Source organism: Triticum aestivum, chromosome 4A, assembly GCF_018294505.1.
Source record: "Triticum aestivum cultivar Chinese Spring chromosome 4A, IWGSC CS RefSeq v2.1, whole genome shotgun sequence".
NCBI classification, from domain to species: Eukaryota; Viridiplantae; Streptophyta; class Magnoliopsida; order Poales; family Poaceae; genus Triticum; species Triticum aestivum.
The window spans coordinates 160023334-160044086 of record NC_057803.1 but is presented as its reverse complement, the minus strand read 5'-3'; positions in this window follow the sequence as shown (position 1 = coordinate 160044086).

Here is a 20753-nt window from a genome sequence, read left to right as displayed (position 1 = left end):
CACTTGATGTATGTTTTGGTGATCATCTTGTGGGTTCCGCCCAAGAACCTATGCATGGGGTTGGCACACGTTTTCATCGTGATTCTCCTGTAGAACTTTGGGGCACTCTTTGAGGTCCTATGTGTTGGTTGAATAGATGAATTTGAGATTGTGTGATGCATATCGTATAATCATACCCACGGATACTTGAGGTGACATTGGAGTATCTAGGTGACATTAGGGTTTTGGTTGATTTGTGTCTTAAGGTGTTATTATAGTACGAACTCTAGGGTTGTTTGTGACACTTATAGGAATAGCCCAATGGATTGATTGGAAAGAGTAACTTTGAGGTGGTTCCGTACCCTACCATAATCTCTTCGTTTGTTCTCCGCTATTAGTGAGTGACTCTTTGTTGCATGTTGAGGGATAGTTATGTGATCCAATTATGCTATTATTGTTGAGAGGACTTGCACTAGTGAAAGTATGAACCCTAGGCCTTGTTTCCTAGCATTGCAATACCGTTTACGCTCACTTTTATCATTCGTTACCTTGCTGTTTTTACATTTTCAGATTACAAAAATTCTTATCTACCATCCATATACCACTTGTATCACCATCTCTTCGCCGAACTAGTGCACCTATACAATTTACCATTGTATTGGGTGTGTTGGGGACACAAGAGACTCTTTGTTATTTGGTTGCAGGTTTGCTTGAGAGAGACCATCTTCATCCTACGCCTCCCACGGATTGATAAACCTTAGGTCATCCACTTGAGGGAAATTTGCTATTGTCCTACAAACCTCTGCACTTGGAGGCCCAACAACGTCTACAAGAAGAATGTTGTATAGTAGACATCAAGCTCTTTTCTGGTGTCGTTGCCGGGGAGGTTAGCGCTTGAAGGTATATCTTTAGATCTTGCAATCGAGTCTTTTAGTTTCTTTTTTTATCACTAGTTTAGTTTATAAAAGAAAACTATAAAAAATAGAATTGAGTTTGTCTCATACGCTTCACCTTTTTAATATCTTTCGTGAGTATGATGGAAAGGATAATTGTGCTCAAGTGCTAGAAGAAGAAATCTATAAAAAATTTGGCACTAAATATTTTAATGATGAGCATGATTGCAATGTTGTTAGTATGAATTCCTTGAATCTCCATGATGCTAATGATATGCAAAGCCACAAGCTTGGGGAAGCTAGGTTTAATGAAGAGGATATTTTTTGTCCCCCAAGCTTTGATGGGCAAATTTGTTATGATGAAAGCATGCCTCCTATTTATGATGATTATATTGATGAAAGTGGATTTGGAGAGGTCATGACTTCATTTAGAGATGATTCCACTATTCCGGAAGAGGTTCCAATTGATTATGAGAACAAAGTTGCTATCTATGATGATTATTGTGATGACTTGTATGCTATAAAGAATAATGGTATCCATGAAACTTGTCATAATGATTTTAGTTTTCAATTGGATTATGCCTCACATGATAATTATTTTGTTGAGTTTGCTCCCACTACTATTCATGAGAAGAATTTTGCTTATGTGGAGAGTAGTAAATTTTCTATGCTTGTAGATCATGAAAGGAATGCTTTAGGTGCTGGTTATATTGTAGATCATGATGCTACTGAAAATTATTATGAGGGAGGAACATATGCTTGTAGTAATTGCAATAATATCAAGTTTCCTCTCTATGTGCTTAAAATTTTGAAGTTATGCTTGTTTTGCTCTCCTATGCTAGTTGATTATTGTTCCCATAAACTGTTTGCTCACAAAATCCCTATGCATAGGAACTGGGTTAGACTTAAATGTGCTAGTAATATTCCTTATGATTCTCTCTTTATGTTACAATTCTTCTTTTATGTGAGCATCATTGAAATCATCATGCCTAGCTAGGGGCGTTAAACGATATCGCTTGTTGGGAGGCAACCCATTTTTATTTTTGTTCCTTGATTTTTGCTCCTGTTTAGTAATAAATAATTCATCTAGCCTCTGTTTAGATGTGGTTTTATGCTTTTAATTAGTGTTTGTGCCAAGTAGAACCTTTGGGAAGACTTGGGGAAAGTCTTGTTGATCATGCTGTAAAAAACAGAAACTTTAGCGCTCACGAGAATTGCTGCCATTTTTATTTGGAGAGTGATATTTAGTTAATTCTTTTTTAAGATGATTAATAGATAAATTCCTCAGGTCCAGCAATTTATTTGAGAATTTTATGAGTTCCATAAGTATACGTTTGATCCAGATTACTACAGACTGTTCTATTTTTGACAGATTCTGTTTTTCATGTGTTGTTTGCTTATTTTGATGAATCTATGAGTAGTATCGGAGTTTATAAACCATAGAGAAGTTGGAATAAAGTAGGTTTAACACCAATATAAATAAATAATGAGTTAATTACAGTACCTTGAAGTGGTGATTTATTTTCTTATACTAACGGAGCTTATGAGTTTTCTGTTAAGTTTTGTGTTGTGAAGTTTTCAAGTTTTGGGTAAGGATTCGATGTACTATGGAATAAGGAGTGGCAAGAGCCTAATCTTGGGGATGCCCAAGGCATCCCAAGGTAATATTCAAGGACAACTAAGATCCTAATCTTGGGGATGCCCCGGAAGGCATCCCCTCTTTCGTCTTCGTTCATCGGTAACTTTACTTGGAGCTATATTTTTATTCACCACATGATATGTGTTTTGCTTGGAGCGTCAATTTATTTTGTTAGGATTTGATTTATGTTATTTAGAACAAGGTTTTTCATCTTTTATTCCAATAAAAGTGGCTTTGATAGTCTTTACTATGCCTATGTTACAAGTATACATGTTGCTGTTTGAAAACAGAAAGTTTACCGCTGTTGCAATAATTCCCTAGAAAAGTCAGAATGTGATAAAATGTTGAAACCTTTTGCATATTAAGATCTGATAAATTTACTACAGTGATAATTTTCTTTCATAATTTTTGGATCTAGGGAAGTATGGATGCTGCTGCATTCTTTACAGACTGTCCTGTTTAGGCAGATTGTTGTTATGTTTGCATTGTTTGCATATGTTTGCTTCTTTAATGATTCTATTTGAGGATAGGACTATTAAATATGCAGAGGCATTTAGTATGCAATGTTGAATAATAATTTTAGTGATTTTCTACAGTAGAGTATGATAAACTTTTTGCAATGGTTTATACTAACTTATCTCATGAGTCCTTGTTGAGTTTTGTGTGGATGAAGCTTTTGAGATTTAGGGAGACCGTGATATGAGAGGAATTAAGGAGACACAAAAGCTCAATCTTGGGGATGCCCAAGGCATCCCAAGATAATATTTCAAGAAGTCTCAAACATCTAAGCTTGGGGATGCCCCGGTTGGCATCCCACCTTTCTTCTTCAACAACTATCGGTTAGTATCGGTTGATCCTAAGTTTTTGCTTCTTCACATGATGTTTTCCATTCTTAGAATGTCATTTTATTTTGCTTTGCTTGCTGTTTGAATAAAATACCAAGATCTGAAATTCTTAAATGTTAGAGAGTCTTCACATAGTTACATAATTATACAACTACTCATTGATCTTCACTTATATCTTTCGGAGTAGTTTGTCATTTGCTCTAGTGCTTCACTCATATCTTTTTAGAGCATGGGGGTAGTTTTATTTTGAAGAAATAGATGAACTCTCATGCTTCACTTAGATTATTTTTTAGAGTCTTAAATAGCATGGTAATTTGCTTAAAATCCTAATATGCTAGGTATACAAGATTAGTAAAAACTTTCTTATGAGTTTGTTGAATACTAAGAGAAGTTTGATGCTTGATGATTGTTTTGAGATATGGGGGTAATAATATCAAAGTCGTGCTAGTTGAGTAGTTATGAAATTGAGAAATGCTTGTGTTGAAGTTTGCAAGTCCCGTAGCATGCACGCATGGTAAACATTATGTAACAAATTTGAAACATGAGGTGTTATTTGATTGTCCTCCTTATGAGTGGCGGTCGGGGACGAGCGATGGTCTTTTCCTACCAATATATCCCCCTAGGAGCATGCGCGTAGTACCGAGGTTTTTGATGACTTGTAGATTTTTGCAATAAGTATGTGAGTTCTTTATGACTAATGTTGAGTCCATGGATTATACGCACTCTCACCCTTCCATCCTTGCTAGCCTCTTCGGTACCGTGCATTGCCCTTTCTCACATTGAGAGTTGGCACAAACTTCGCCAGTGCATCCAAACCCTGTGATATGATATGCTCTTTCACACATAAACCTCCTTATATCTTCCTCAAAACAGCCACCATACCTACCTATTATGGCATTTCCATAGCCATTCCGAGATATACTACCATGCAACTTTCCATCATTCCGTTCATCATGACACATTCATCATTGTCATATTGCTTAGCATGATCATGTAGTTGACATAGTATTTGTGGCAAAGCCACCGTTCATAATTCTTTCATACATGTCACTCTTGATTCATCGCATATTCCGGTACACCGCCGGAGGCATTCATATAGAGTCATCTTTGTTCTAGTATCGACTTGTAATCATTGAGTTGTAAATAAATAGAAGTGTGATGATCATCATTTTCTAGAGCATTGTCCCAAGTTAGGAATAAAAAAATAAAATAAAAAAGAGAAAGTCTATAAAAAAGAGAAGGCCAAAAAAGAGAAAGGCCATAAAAAAGAGAAGGCCCAAAAAATGAGAGAAAAAGAGAGAAGGGACAATGTTACTATCCTTTTACCACACTTGTGCTTCAAAGTAGCACCATGATCTTCATAGTAGAGAGTCTCTCATGTTATCACTTTCATATACTAGTGGGAATTTTTTTCATTATAGAACTTGGCTTGTATATTCCAACAATGGGCCTCCTCAAGTGCCCGAGGTCTTCGTGAGCAAGCAAGTTGGATGCGCACCAACTAGTTTCTTTTGTTGAGATTTCAATACATTTATAGCTCTAGTGCATCCGTTGCATGGCAATCCCTACTCCTTGCATTAACATCAATCGATGGGCATCTCCATAGCCCATTGATTAGCCTCGTTGATGTGAGACTTTCTCCTTTTTTGTCTTCTCCACATAACCCCCTCATTATTCTATTCCACCCATAGTGCTATATCCATGCCTCGCGCTCATGTATTGCGTGAAAATTTATAGGTTTGATATTACTAAAGTATGAAACAATTTCTTGGCTTGTCATCGGGCTTGTGCTTGATGAGAGCATTCTTGTGTGACGAAAATGAAACATGACTAAACTATATGATTTTGTAGGGATGAACTTTCTTTGGCCATGTTATTTTGAGAAGACATAATTGCTTAGTTAGTATGCTTGAAGTATTATTATTTATATGTCAATATGAACTTTTGTCTTGAATCTTTCGGATCTGAATATTCATACCACAATTAAGAGGAATCACATTGAAATTATGCCAAGTAGCACTCCGCATCAAATATTCTGTTTTTATCATTTACCTACTCGAGGACGAGCAGGAATTAAGCTTGGGGATGCTTGATATGTCTCCAACGTATCTATAATTTTTGATTGCTCCATGCTATGTTATTTACTCTTTTGGGCAATACTGGGCTTTATTATCCACTTTTATATTATTTTTGGGACTAACCTATTAACCGGAGACCCAACCCAGAATTGCTATTTTTGCCTATTTTAGTGTTTCGAAGAAAAGGAATATCAAACGGAGTCAAAACGGAACGAAATCAACTAGAGAAGTTATTTTTGGAAGGAAAGCTACCGGATGGACTTGGACCCCACGTCAGGAGCCAAGGGAGGTGCTCACAAGGGTGGGGGGCGCCCCCCTGCCTCGTGGGGCCCCTGAAGCTCCCCTGGTGTACTTCTTCTGCCTATATATCTCCATATACCCTAAAAACATCCGGGAGCACAATAGATCGGGAGTTCCGCCGCCAAAATCTTTCGTAGCCACCGAAAGCCAATCTAGACCCGTTCCGGCACCCTGCTGGAGGGGGAAATCCTTCTCCGGTGGCCATCTTCATCATCCCGTTGCTCTCCATGACGAGGAGGGAGTAGTTCTCCCTCGGGGCTGAGGGTATGTACCAGTAGCTATGTGTTTGATCTCTCTCTCTCTCTCTCTCTCTCTCTCGTGTTCTTGAGGTGGTACGATCTTGATGTATCGCGAGCTTTGCTATTATATTTGGATCCTATGATGTTTCTTCCCCCCTCTACTCTCTTGTAATGAATTGAGTTTCCCCTTTGAACTTATCTTATCGGATTGAGTCTTTAAAGATTTGAGAACACTTGATGTATGTCTTGCCGTGGATATCTGTGTAGACAATGGGATATCACGTGATTCACTTGATGTATGTTTTGGTGATCAACTTGCGGGTTCCGCCCATGAACCTATGCATAGGGGTTGGCACACATTTTTGTCGTGATTCTCCGATAGAACTTTGGGGCTCTCTTTGAGGTCCTATGTGTTGGTTGAATAGATGAATCTGAGATTGTGTGATGCATATCGTATAATCATACCCACGGATACTTGAGGTGACATTGGAGTATCTAGGTGACATTAGGGTTTTGGTTGATTTGTGTCTTAAGGTGTTATTCTAGTACGAACTCTAGGGCTGTTTGTGACACTTATAGGAATAGCCCAACGGATTGATTGGAAAGAATAAATTTGAGGTGGTTTCGTACCCTACCATAATCTCTTCGTTTGTTCTCCGCTATTAGTGACTTTGGAGTGACTCTTTGTTGCATGTTGAGGGATAGTTATGTGATCCAATTATCCTATTATTGTTGAGAGGACTTGCACTAGTGAAAGTATGAACCCTAGGCCTTGTTTCCTAGCATTGCAATACCGTTTACGCTCACTTTTATCATTCGTTACCTTGCTGTTTTTATATTTTTCAGATTGCAAAAATTATTATCTACCATCCATATACCACTTGTATCACCATCTCTTCGCCGAACTAGTGCACCTATACAATTTACCATTGTATTGGGTGTGTTGGGGACACAAGAGACCCTTTGTTATTTGGTTTCAGGGTTTCTTGAGAGAGACCATCTTCATCCTACGCCTCCCACGGATTGATAAACCTTAGGTCATCCACTTGAGGGAAATTTGCTATTGTCCAACAAACCTCTACACTTGGAGGCCCAACAACGTCTACAAGAAGAAGGTTGTGCAGTAGACATCATACTGTTCTACCCTAAACCATATTTTAGAGTTGTTAAACATGCAAGATGAGTGCAACATGTTAAACTAGGCATTTTTCTACCCCATTTACATATAAAGTTTATTAAATTTGGAGCTACGGTTATTAAGTTATGAAATAGATCATTTTAGCAAGTTATTTAAGCAAATTTAAACAAACAGCATTTTAAACATTTTAAACATGCATGAAAGTTGGAGATTATGAAACTATATGAAATTCTAGTCATTTTTAATATATAAATCATTTTAATCCGTTGCACCATTTGTGAGTTATTGAGTGCATGATCTAGGGGGACTTTTTTGCAAAATTGCAAAACACTGGAATAATAGAAAAAATCACGGACACGGAAAAAAACTACACCGGGCCAAATTTGCAGCCTGCCCCAACAGTTGCAGGGGCGCTGGAGGCTCACCATGGGCCTCGTCCCGTTCGGTGGAGGAGGGAGGCCGGCAGGGGCGCACAGCTGGGCCTTGGAGCCCACCAGACGAACGCTTGTGGACGTGGCACAGTCAACGCGGGCGTCGAACCCGTCGTCCTCCTCTTGAACAGAGGCAGCACAGGACTTGGACGAGCACTCCTTCTCAAAGAAGAGGAAGCAGAGGTCGGCGGCAGGGGCACAGGGAGACGCGGCTCCAGCGGGCAGGGGCCGGAGAAGGGGCGGCGGAGCTGCATGAATCCGGGCGGCACGGTCTTGGGCGTTCGGATCCACCGGCCAAGACAAGGCAAGGGCGGGGTTCTCGTCGAGGCGCTGGCCTGATGCAGAGGAAGCAAACGGGAAGGAGAAGCAGCAAGCGGGGCGAGGCCATGACTGGAGTTGGAGACAAGGTGGAGCGGTGCTGGGGACCTGCTGGAGCTCGTCGGCATGGTGGAGTCTGACGGGAGGCGGAGGTCGCGGACGGCCGATGGCAGGCTTGAGCTCCTGCAATTCCATGGCGTTCTCCTACGAAGAACAGAGAGGGAGGGAGATACTTTAGTGAGAACGAGAGAGGAACCAGGGAGGAAGGCGACATGAGGAGAAGGGAGGCGAGGCCGGCCTGGGGTGCTGGTCGCCGGCGGCGACGTCCGGTTGAGGGAGAGGCGGCGGGATTGAGGCGCGGGCGCAGAAGCTCATGTGCATGCTCGCACACGAGTGTGAGGCTCCTTCGTCGGGTGGTTCCTGGAGGCAGTGCAAGGACGAGGTGCTCGGGGATGGCGCAGGTCGCCGGAGACGAGGTGGCAAAGGCAGGAGACGAAGCTGCTCGAAGCTCTCACATGGCGGCGTTGAGGGAGCTCAAGAGGAGGCTCGGATGGATTGGCTGGATCTGAATACGAGGAAGGGAGGTGGCTGTGGTTGGCTCGATGTGGAATTCAAGGAGGATTTTTGGAGAGAGTGGCGGCGGCGGTGGGTGAGGGGATTTGGTGGATGGGACGTGAAAACGTCCGACTATTTGACCGACTATATTGTCACTATAGTTATCTGTTGGGGCGTCAAATGGACTCCGAATGCGATGAAACTTGGCAGGCGGCCTATCTACACTATAACAACACCGCATGCAACTTTCAACCCATTCCGAGAACATTTTCCGGTCACTTATAAAATACTATTTCGGAGGTGCCGCGGGCGTGTGCAAGTGTGTCTAGGCTCAGAACGGACAACAGAAGGAACTGGGAGACCCGGATGAATGCAAGTTTCAAAAACATGATGATGCAATGCACATGATGACATGATGACATGATGAAATGCAACACGCAAGCAAAAGACATGGCAACGACAGCGAATAACTGGAAGATACCTGGCGCGTCGAGCTCAGGGCGTTACACTCTTCAGGGGCGTAGAGCTAGTCTTTCGGCCTCCCCTCCCCAACTATAAAAAGGGAACTCAGGGGTAGGAGGAAGAGCATCTCCCTGCGTCTCCCCTTCGTCTCCATCCCCACCCACGGTCATGGCGAGGGGGCGTGGCCGCGGCCGTTCTTCTGTGGAGGCGACCAGGTCCTCCTCTCGCCAGAGGGCTGCAGCGGTCAAGGAAGAGCCAGATGCCCAGGGAGACGGCCATGCTCGAGGCGAGGCTGCTGGATGGGGCCACGGTCGGCAAGGCGGTCGAGGTAGACGCGGCCTTGGAGGGGGATGCCTGCGTCGTCTTCGTCTCCGTCGCCATCTCCTCCGCCAACTCCTCCTGCTTGGCCGAGTGGCCATGTCGGGGACTCGGCGCTCGAGTTTATCCTGCAGCTGTGTGGGCTGCTGCACCGCTGCCTTCGTCTTCCCTGGGCGTTCGCGAGGGTGCTGGAGATCGACCAGCCATCACGGCTGAGGCTTCACATGAAGGGGTGTTTCCATGGTGACATGTGGGTGAACACAGGGTTCCCCGCCCCTCAAGTGATGCTCCTTCGCCGGGGCTGGAAAACCTTTGCACGTGCCCATTGCTTAATGGATGGGCACGTCCTCTACTTCAAGCTAGCGGAGAGCGATTTGCTCTCCATCAAGGTCATCGGGCACTCGGGACACAGGCTAGGGTGCTGTGTGGAGAGCTCGACTAATGGCAAAAGCTCCTCTTCGGGCGAGAGTGACGAGGAGGACAGCGACAGCGACAACGAGGGTAGTGGGCGGGAGGATGACGGGTCTGACTAGGCGTCGGGCACACCGTTCCTAGGCGACACCGGCAACACCATCATCTGCATCGCCAGCTCCTTGAACTTCTCGGGGTCGTCGCCTTGGGAAGCTAGCGTTGGAGGGACGGGGAAGACGAAGAAGGCGGGTGGCGGGCCGTCAAGTCGGAGTATGATGGCCTCGACGCCTTCGCGGCGTATTGCCGGGCCGCTGCCTCGTCTTTCGGCTCTCCTCCGGCACCGTCATCACCGGCCTCCTTTCGAACGATTGTCGACATGTTCTCTTGGCATCTTCTGCTGCTCGTACCTCGCCTAGGTATTCCTTATGCCCTTCCCCCATCTTGTTCCGTTTCCTAAGGAGGGGAACAAGAAAGGGATTACGAGCATCTTATCTCTTTTTAGTTTTTAAGCCTACGGGCCTTTGTAAGATTTAAATCTCGCAACCCCCTTGCTCATGTATGCATTCCGTATGAATTTTACTTGTTAGCAATGTATTAATGAGGAGAAGGGTGTTTGCTGGGTTTTGTTTGCGTGTGGGCGAGGGCCACACCAAGGAACGAGTCCTCGTTATCTTAAGATAAACATTGTACCCCGGCAACAGGCCTTGCTGTCCTTCTGCTCTATAGCTCGGCTACACTCATGCCCTTGGCGGAGGTAGGGGCCGAGTAGGATTAGGCCCTTCACTCGTCCCCTTCCCATCGTGCTACAACCAAGTTCCGGCACAAAGTAAGTTTTTCGGACACGGGACAGAGGGAGCAAGGTGGTATGAGAGCGAGCGAAGTCTCGTATGTTCAAGTTTCATACGGAGGCACAGGGTGGGGGAAAAATTATCTGATGTCGCAACCCCCGGCAACCTTAGCTTGCCATGATCGGATCCTTAGACCTACAGCCCCCGACAACATTGGCCTATCGGGGTCGGGGCGTTGGCCTGTTCTCTTTCTTCCAAAATAGCTTAGTAGAAATGTCCATGCACCCTGCGAACCAAAAAGGACGGGAAGGAACAGAGAGATGCATACTCGACCTCTATGCTATGGGTTAGTCACCGCCAAGCACTATCAACCCTAACACAGAGAGAGACTCAACCTAGCATGCATGCTAAAACTAAGGGCGCCAGCGCTTCATTTATTTATGCTCAGGGTCTCTGCCTGGCTTTGTACAAAGGGTTACATGCCTTGCCGGCAAGTCTTGTACAAAAGGTGGTTTGCCAGGGAGCCCGGCAACCGCGCCTTATGGGTAAAACTTCCGAAGATGTTTGATGTTCCAGGAGTTTCTCACTGGAATACCATCTTCGGTCTCCAGGCGGACTACGTCGGGCCTGGTGACTCGTATTACCCAATAAGGGCCTTCCCACTTTGGCATTAACTTGTTGGAATTCTTGGCCGACTGAACATGCTGAAGAACAAGGTCGCCTTCCTCAAAGCTTCGGGCATGAACCTTGCGGCTATGATAGCGGCGCAAGGCTTGCTGGTAGTGTGCAGCTTGCACAGCCACCCGAAGACGATCTTCCTCAAGGACCGTTGTGTCATCTTGCCGCAACTGCTCTTTCTCAAGCTCATCATAAGCGAGCACTCGAGGTGACCTGTGCGTGAGTTCCGTGGGGTGAACTTCTCCTGCCTCGTAAACGAGGGAGAAAGGGGTCTGGCCGGTGGCTCGATTTGGTGTCGTTCTGATTGACCAAAGAACCGCCGGCAATTCATCAATCCAGCACCGTCCGCACTTGTGTAGCCTGTCAAAAGTTCTTGTCCAGAGGCCTCGCAATACTTCAGCATTCGCCCTCTCAGCCTGGCCGTTGCTTCATGGGTGTGCAACAGAAGCAAAACAGACCTTGATGCCGAGGTCCTGGATGTACTGCATGAAGGTGCGGCTCGTGAACTGCGTGTCGTTGTTGGTGATGACTCTATTTGGCACATCAAAACAGCAGACTAGTCCCTTGAAGAACTTGACGGCCGACTATGCTGTCACCTTTCTCACTGCCTTCACCTCCGGCCACTTTGTGAACTTGTCGATTGCAACGTACAAGTACTCAAAACCCCTGGCAGCACGGGGAAAGGGGCCTAGTATGTCGATCCCCCAGACCGAGAATGGCCAGGAAAGAAGGACTGTCTGGAGAGCTTAAGCTGGTTGATGATGCTTCTTTGAATGGAACTGGCACGCTTCACACTTGGTTACTAAGGCCGTTGCATCCTGGAGGGCAGTGGTCCAGAAGAAACCTTGCCGGAATGCCTTGCCGGCAAGGGCCCTTGACCCTATGTGGGAGCCACATATGCCTCAGTGGATCTCTGCCAACAGCTCCAGTCCTTCCTCCCGGGGAATGCACTTCAATTTCACACCGTTCGGCCTTTTATGTACAGAACGTCGTCGACGAACTGATACATGGCAGAACGACGGGCTACTTTCTCCGCCTCTTCCTGCTCCTCAGGAAGTTCCCCTGTTTGGAGGAATTAGACGGTAGGTTGTGCCCAAGTCGGAGCCTAAGGCTCGATGACAAGGGCTAAAGGTGTTTCCTCTGCCATGGGAGCAGCTGTCTCTACGGCCAGGGCTTGACGCCCTGCCAGAGTCTGTTACCCCATGGCAGGCCCAGCGTCCATAGCAACGTCTTTGCCAGCGGCTCCTGGGAGCTCAGGGGGGAAAGTACTTGCCAGGGCCTGATTTCCTTCGCTTGTTCTGCCCTGTCGATGGTTCAACGGATGGTTGAGTTAATCGAAGCACAAAAATACCTGGTTCCACAAGCAATTTGAAGGCAGCGCGTTTCGACAAGTAGTCGGCGATGCCGTTCTCCACTCAGGGAACATGCTCCACTTGTATACCGTCAAAACGCTCTTCCAGCTTCCTCACTTCATCTACGTAGGCCTCCATCAATGGGATTTGATAATCTTTGTTAACTTGCTTGACAACAAGCAGTGAATCACCCCTGGTGATGATCTTCTTGATTCTGAGGTCTGCCGCGATCCTGAGACCGGCAAGTAACCCCTCGTATTCAGCAGTATTTTTTGTTGACATCTCCTTGGCAAAGTGCATCTAGACTACATACTTGAGGTGCTCTCCGGTGGGTGCGACGAGCAGCACACCAGCACCGGTGCCTTGCAGCGAGAAAGCCCCGTCAAAGTACATAATCCAGTCGCGACTTGTTTCCTTGCCGGGGAGAGTGGTCTCCTGAATCTCTTTGTCAGGCGTTGAGGTCCATTCCGCAATGAACTCCGCCAAGACTCTACTCTAAATTGTCGAAGTGCTTTGAAACTTCAAACCTAAGCTTGATAGTTCCAAAGCCCATTCCACAATCCTCCTGGTTGTGTCTGGGTTATGCAATATCCTTTGCAACGGGAAGCGGGTGACGACAGTGATTTCGTGTGCTTGGAAGTAATGATGCAGCTTCCTCGAGGCCATAAGGAGGCCGAAGAGCAATTTTTGCACACCAGAGTACCTTGGCCTAGCCCCTGCAAGAGGGAGCTGACAAAGTAAACCGGGTGCCGCATCATCTTCTTCTTCTGCACTATTTCATTCGGTTGCGTCGCTTCTGCTTCGCCAGCGCCAGACTCTGTCGGGGGCCTTACCTTACCGGCACCCGGCCCTGCCAGGGGGAGCTCTGTTTTGCCATCCGCCAGCCCTGTTGTTGCCATTTCCTCTTCGCTGACCTCCCTCTGTGCCACTAGCGCGGTGCTGACCACTTGGTTCGTTGCCGCTAGATATAGCAGCAATAGTTCTTGTGGTTTTGGCGCAACCAGTATTGGCATAGAGGAGAGGTACTTCTTCAAATCCTGTAGGGCCGCCTCGGCCTCTGGGGTCCATTCCATTGGGCCCGCCTTTTTCAAGATTTTGAAAAAGGGAAGGGCATGTTCAGCAGACTTGAAGATGAATCTGCTCATGGCGGCAATGCAGCCAGCGAGCCGACGTACATCCTTGATCTGCCTAGGTGCCTCGATCTGCTCAATGGCCTTGATCTTGTCTGGATTCGCCTCGATCCCACGCTATGACACAAAGAACCCGAGAAGTTTTCTGGACGGAACGCCTAAGACACACTTCTCAGGATTCAGTTTGAGGTTGATCTTGTGCAAATTTGCAAACATCTCTTCCAAATCTTGTACGAGTGTTGCCCTGTCCTTGGTTTTGAGCACTATGTCATCCATATAAGCTTCCATGTTTCTATGTAGCTGGGGCTCAAAACCAATTTGGACTGCTCTTGCAAACGTTAAGCCAACACTCTTCAACCCGAAAGGCATTCATAAGAAACAATATGTACCACATGGGGTGATGAATGTTGTCTTCTCTTCATCTTCTCTCGCCATGAAGATCTGGTGGTATCCTGAGTAGGCGTCAAGGAACGATAACAAGTCGCACCCGGCTGTGGATTTAACAATCTGATCAATGCGCGGCAACGGGAAAGGGTCCTTCGGACAGGCCTTATTGATATCTGTGTAATCAATACACAGCCTCCACTTCCCATTTGCCTTGCGCACCACCACCGGATTGGCCAACCATGTCGGATGAAGTACTCCCCTCACCAAGCCTGCCGCTTCTAACTTCCTAATCTCCTCCGTGATGAACTCCTACCATTCCAAAGCTTGCTTCCTGACCTTCTGCTTGACGGGTCGCGCATGAGGACAGACAGCAAGATGGTGCTCAATCACCTCCCTGGGAACGCCGGGGATGTCGGATGCTCTCCATGCAAACACATCGACATTTGCCCACAGGAAGGTGACGAGCGCGCCTTCCTATTTGCTGTCAAGGGAGGATCTTATGGTGAAGGACCCTCCCATGCCATCCTCCTTGATGGACACCTTCTTGGTCTCTGGTGGTGCAGCTCTGGATTTCTTGCTCTTGCCGGTGGAGCCGTCTGGCACGTCCTCGATGGGAGCACGGCACTCCGAAGAGGTGCACTTGCCGGAGTGGGTGCGAGAGGTCTTGTCGGTCTTCTTCCCTCCCGGGGCTTAGGCGGCAGGAGCAAGTGCCTTGGCGGCAGTCGCTGCAACTGCCTCCCGGTAGAGTTGGTCAGCGCAGATCAGCGCATCCTTCTTGTCGGAGGGGACGGTGATGATAGTCATCGGCCCAAGCATCTTCAGCGTGTTGTAGGCGTAATGTGAGGCCGACGTGAACTTAGCTAGTGTCGGGCGGCCGAGGATCCCATTGTAGGGCAAGGGGATCTCGGCTACATCGAAAAAATCCTCTCTGTCATGTAGTTTAACTCGCCTCCAAATGTCACAGGCAGCATGATCTTACCCTTCGGCTGACTCCTTCCTGGGTTGACCCCTTGAAATGTGCCCATCTCTTCGAGGTCTCCATCAGGAATCTGTAGCCTTTTGATCACAACAAGCGAGATCAAGTTCAGACCGGCCCCGCCATCAACTAGCATTTTTATCACCTTGAGGTTGCATATTGTTGGCGAAACCAACAACGGCAAACACCCGACCGCAGTTGTGCGATCAGGGTGGTCCTCAGTGTCAAAAATGATAGGCGTGCTGGACCACTTCAGTGGCTTTCAAGCATCGAATGATGGTTCTGCTGCTGTGATCTCACGCGCCCACTGCTTGAGCTGGCGGTGAGAGGTGTGCGGCGAGGTGCCACCATCGATGCACATGGCCTCCGTAGCTTTCTGGAACTCATGCATGTCGTCCTCGCCATGACCGTCGTCTTCCTGCTTCTTGTCGCGGCCCCGGGCGGGCCTCTCTTGCTGGTTATCCTTGCCGCGGCGACCTCCTTGGCTGCCACGCTTCTTGCCGGATCCTTCGGCACCATCCTGGCCCTTCTCCTTGTCCCGCCTCTCATACTCAGCCTTTTGCTTCTCAGCAAGCAGCTCAACTTGCCGGCAATTCTGGAGGTCATGGCCCTTGGTGCGGTGGATCTTGTTGTACTGCTTGTCGGAGCCTCCCGGCTTGCCGGCAACCGCCAAGGCCTGGCAAGCGGCGCACCCGGCAATTTCCTCGCCGGGGTCGTCTTCCTTGGCCTTCTTGGTAGCGCCGTTGTCCTCGGATCCCTCGACGGCAAGCACGGTCTTGCCCTTGTGCTTCCTATTGTGGCACCGGCCTTTCTTCATCAGGGCGGCTGTGTCTTCGTCTGTGGATTCGGTTTCCGGACTGGCATCCTCGCCGGGGTACTTCCTCCCCTCTTTAGCTCGAGCGCACCTATCGGCCAGAACATAAAGTGTGGCCACATGTTTGACCTTGTTCATCGCCAGCTCTTCATGCATCTTGCGGTTGCGCACATTCTGATGGAATGCACTGACCACGGCAGCGGGATGAACATCTAGGATGTTGTACTGCACCCAGCTGAACCTCTGTATGTATTTGCGCAGGTTTTCACCTTCCTCCTAGGGGATGATATGCAAATCGCTTGCCTGGCCATGAGCTTGGTGGCCTCCAGTGAAGGCGCCAACGAACTCATGACACAAATCCGGCCAAGAAGAAATGGAATCCGCTGGCAAGTGCATCAACCATGACATGACATTGGGTTTAAGTGCCAATGAGAAGTAATTGGCAAGCACCTTGTCGTTGCAAGCTCCAGCAGCTTGCATCGTGATGGTGTAGATGTTGAGGAACTCCGACGGGTGGGTCTTGCCGCTGTACTTCTCACCAACGTCGGGCTTGAATGTGCAGTGAGAGGGCCACTGGAACTGCCGTAGCTCACGGGTAAAGGCTTGGCAGCCCACCTCGTAGGGTAGGCCACCAGAGCCTCCCAGTGCTGGATGGTCCATAGAGGGCCCCGCCTGCCTATCTGAATGGTGGCGTGCTTCACATCGGCGCTCGATGGTGGTTCGAGCATCTTCATGGGCTCGCTCCCGAAGAACTTGGCACTGATCGCGGTGGGTCCATGGATCGGACAATGCTATGGAAATGTTATCACAAGCGTCATCACGACAGACCGACACCCGTGGTGGCTGGCATGGGGGAGGAGAGTGCACCGTGGCCGCAGCACCTCCGATCTTTCCACCACTGGCATGCGGTGGCTCAACGGAGCGCCGGCCTGAGGGCCCCGCTGGTCGCGGCTCATCTTTGTTGGCAACGCCGACGAGGCTCCGGATGGTGGCTCTCCACTCGTCGAGCTTTTCCGCAGCAGGAGGAAAGTCGAGGAGCAAATGCGCGCGCCAAAGCTTCCGCTGGCATGGGTGGCGGCAAAAGCTGCATGGACTGTCACGCGCTCCGACTTCTAACCACGTTAGAAGGAGCTCTATCACGGCCTTGCGGCTGTGTGCCATTTTCGCCAGCGCCTCGGCATGCATGCTGGCCTTCTACATCCCGCGAATGAGGCGCAGGACTCTTCCCACAGCGGCGCCCGGGGTAACCGGCATGGTGACGCTGCTCGTCGCACACAATTTGGGAAGAGCATGTCGTGGGCGCCGGCATAGGCGTCTTGTAAGTCGTCGCGCCGCCTATGGGTGGCACGACGCCGCCCTTCGAGGGGCCCGCGCCGCCTGTGGGGGGGGGCCGGCTCTGTCTTTGGATTTGGCGGCATGTGGCCCATCGTCTCGCGCACGAACGATGCCGCTCGCTAGGCTTTGACTGCTAGAGCGATGTGGGTGTTCGCGGGCCGTGCCTCGGCTTCTGTACACGACCGCCCCACCACTCGCCTGCACTGGTACAAGCCGTTCGGCTCCCGATGAACTGATCGCTGTGATCGCCTTCTTCTTGGGAGCCATGGCGATGAAGAACTGCTAAACTAACTGCTAGACCGGATTTTCACAACTACGCCCCCTACCTGGCGCGCCAACGATGTCGGTGGAAACGACACCTATGGAATCACTGGGATCCCTTCTATGGTTGGCGAGCACGGGGTTGTGCAAAGAGCGGGTCTAGTAGCTAGCACAAATATCGTTTACCCAAGTTCGGGCCGCAAGGATGCGTAATACCCTAATCCTGCTTTGGTGTATATTCGAGTGTTCTTGAGCTTCCGAACTAGTTGCGGTGCATGTGTAGTCCAAAAGATCCGAATCCTTCTCTAGTACGCCTCGGGCCTCCTTTTATAGTCAAAAAGGGGTCGCCACAATGGCACACAGGAGGTGGAAAGGTAAATAGTGTACAAGCTTATCGCCTGTCATTACAGGACAAGGCACATTAAATGCGCTCCTTAGGTGTCCTGTTGTTTATAGGGGATGGCAACGAGGCCCGTCCCGTTCGTCGCCGTTTCGCCTTGCTCCGACACGCGTCCAGGCCAACCAGGCATGTAGCGCCACATAAGCTAGCAGGCTGCTGAGATGGCGTGGTGGTAGGGTCTTCACGAAGATCTGCATGCCACCACACAGATGCTTGACTAACTGGATTAGGATCCACGTACTGCCACGTGGGTACTAGCCTCAGTTGGTGGGTTGGCCGCAGAGCTGGGGCGGTGACGGGGCGGCAAGGTCTTATCGCGGTCCCACGTATATTCCCAGCAAGGGTCTTTCTGGGGTCTTGTGATCGCCCTCGGCAAGAGTCTTGCCGGGGCCATGCGAGTGTTTTCGGCAAGGAGCCTTGTCGGGGCCTCGGGGGCATCCTCGGCAAGGGGGCTTGCGATTGTCTTGTCTTCTAGTCATCGTCTAGCCTTGTGTGCTCTTTGTTTTCACAAAGATCCTTATGCCAACTATGCAGGTGCTCCCCGAGCCTTGGTTCCAATGTTGTTGATGGTGTCGGTACTCTTAGGCTCAAGGGTGGCCGCGATGTTGGCGTTGGGTGAGCTGCTCCGGCAAGGCTCTGGCCGGGGCTGCGTAGGCCGCCCCGGCAAGGATGTTGCCCGGGGAAAAACCCCGTTTGTTGCTCTGTCTTCTGCGCCCCTAGCTGGAGCGCCGCTCTGGTATTCTTGTGCTTCTGACTGCCCGTGCACAAGTAGAGGGGTAAAAAGGAGAGCCCCTACTTTTGTACACCAACACACGACAATAGAAGCAAGACCAATAATTTCATATTTACTCTGGAATTCTTTATCATGGGGTTGTCTACGAAATTTAGCAAATTAAAATCATGAGACATATGCCCTAAACCAATAGAAACAATATCCTTTTGCAGTCTATCTTAGCATTAATAGTATTCAAGAAGGGTCTACCAAATATAATGGGACAAAAGTCATCTTATGGGGAACCAAGAACAAGAAAATCAGCAGGATATTTAACTTTCCCACACAAGACTTCAACATCTCTAACAATCCCTACCGGTGAAATAGTATCTCTATTGGCAAGCTTAATTGTAACATCAATACCTTCTAACTCAGCAGGTGCAATATCATGCATAATTTCTTCATAAAAAGAATGAGATATTGCACTAGAACTAGCACCCATATCGCATAAGCCATGATAGCAATGATCTCCTATTTTAACAGAAATAACAGGCATGCCTACAAATAGGTCTATGTTTATTCTTAGTATCGGGTCTAGCAATTCTAGCAGCTTCATCACAAAAGTAAACAACATGCCCATCAATATTATCGACCAAGAGATCTTTAACCATAGCAATACTAGGTTCAACATTAATTTGCTCAGAGGGTTTGGGTGTTCTAATGTTACTTTTGTTGACCACAGTTGAAGCTTTAGCATGATCCTTCATTCTAACAGGGAAAGGTGGTTTCTCAATATAAGCGGTAGGAACAATAGGATCAACATTATAAGTGATAGTCTTTTCTTCAACTTTAATAGGTTCAACTACTTTTACTTCAATGGGAGGATGATATTTAAGCCACTTCTCCTTAGGTAGATCAGCATGAGTAGCAAAGGATTCACAAAAAGAAGCTACTATCTCAGAGTCAAGTCCATATTTAGTGCTAAATTCATGAAAGCATCGGTATCCATAAAAGATTTAACACAATCAAACTTAGGTGTTATACTGACTCCTTACCTTCGTCAAGTTCCCAATCTTCAGAGTTGCGTTTAATTATTTCCAATAAATCCCAGTTGAATTCAATAGTCTTCATCATAAAAGATCCAGTACAAGAAGTATCGAGCATGGGGCGATTATTGGGAGAAAGCCGAGCATAAAAATTTTGAATGATAATTTCTCTTGAGAGCTCATGATTTGGGCATGACTATAACATTGACTTAAGCCTCCCCCAAGCTTGAGTGATGCTTTCTCCTTCGCAAGGCCAAAAATTATATATATAATTATGATCACGATGAACCATATGCATAGGATAAAACTTCTGATGAAATTCCAATTTCAATCGGTTGTAGTTCCATGATCCAATATCATCACATAGCCTAAACCATGTCAATGCCTTTCCCTTCAAAGATAAAGGGAAGACCTTCCTCTTGATAACATCCTTGGTCATACCTGCAAGCTTAAATAATCCACAAACTTCATCCACATAGATTAGGTGCAAATCGGGATGCAATGTTCCATCTCCTGCAAAAGGATTAGCTAGCAGTTTCTCTATCATACCCAAAATAATTTCAAAGTAAACATTTTCAGTAGGTTCAGTAGGTTGAGGAGCAACTCTTTGCTCTACTGGTCGAGGTGAAGATACCCCGAACAAGCCCCTCAAAGGATTACTTTCCATAGTAACAAGTGACAGTAAATTTCAGCACACTATCTAAATTTTTCCTTACCAAATTCCACCTACCAAAGGCGCTTCACTCCCCGGCAACGGCGCCAGAAAAGAGTTTTGATGACCCACAAGTATAGGGGATCTATCGTAGTCCTTTCGATAAGTAAGAGTGTCGAACCCAACGAGGAGCAGAAGGAAATGATAAGCAGTTTTCAGTAAGGTATTCTCTGCAAGCACTGAAATTATTGGTAACAGATAGTTCTGTGATAAGGTAATTTGTAGTAGGTGACAAGTAACAAAGGTAAATAAGGTGCAAAAAGATGGCTCAATCCTTTTTGTAGTAATGGACAAGCCTGTGCAAACTCTTATATAAAGGAAAGCGCTCCCGAGGACACATGGGAATTATCGTCAAGCTAGTTTTCATCATGTTCATATGATTCGTGTTCGGTACTTTGATAATTTGATATGTGGGTGGACCGGTGCTTGGGTACTGCCCTTACTTGGACAAGCATCCCACTTAGGATTAACCCCTCTTGCAAGCATCCGCAACTACAAAAGAAGTATTGAGGTAAACCTAACCATAGCATGAAACATATGGATCTAAATCAGCCCC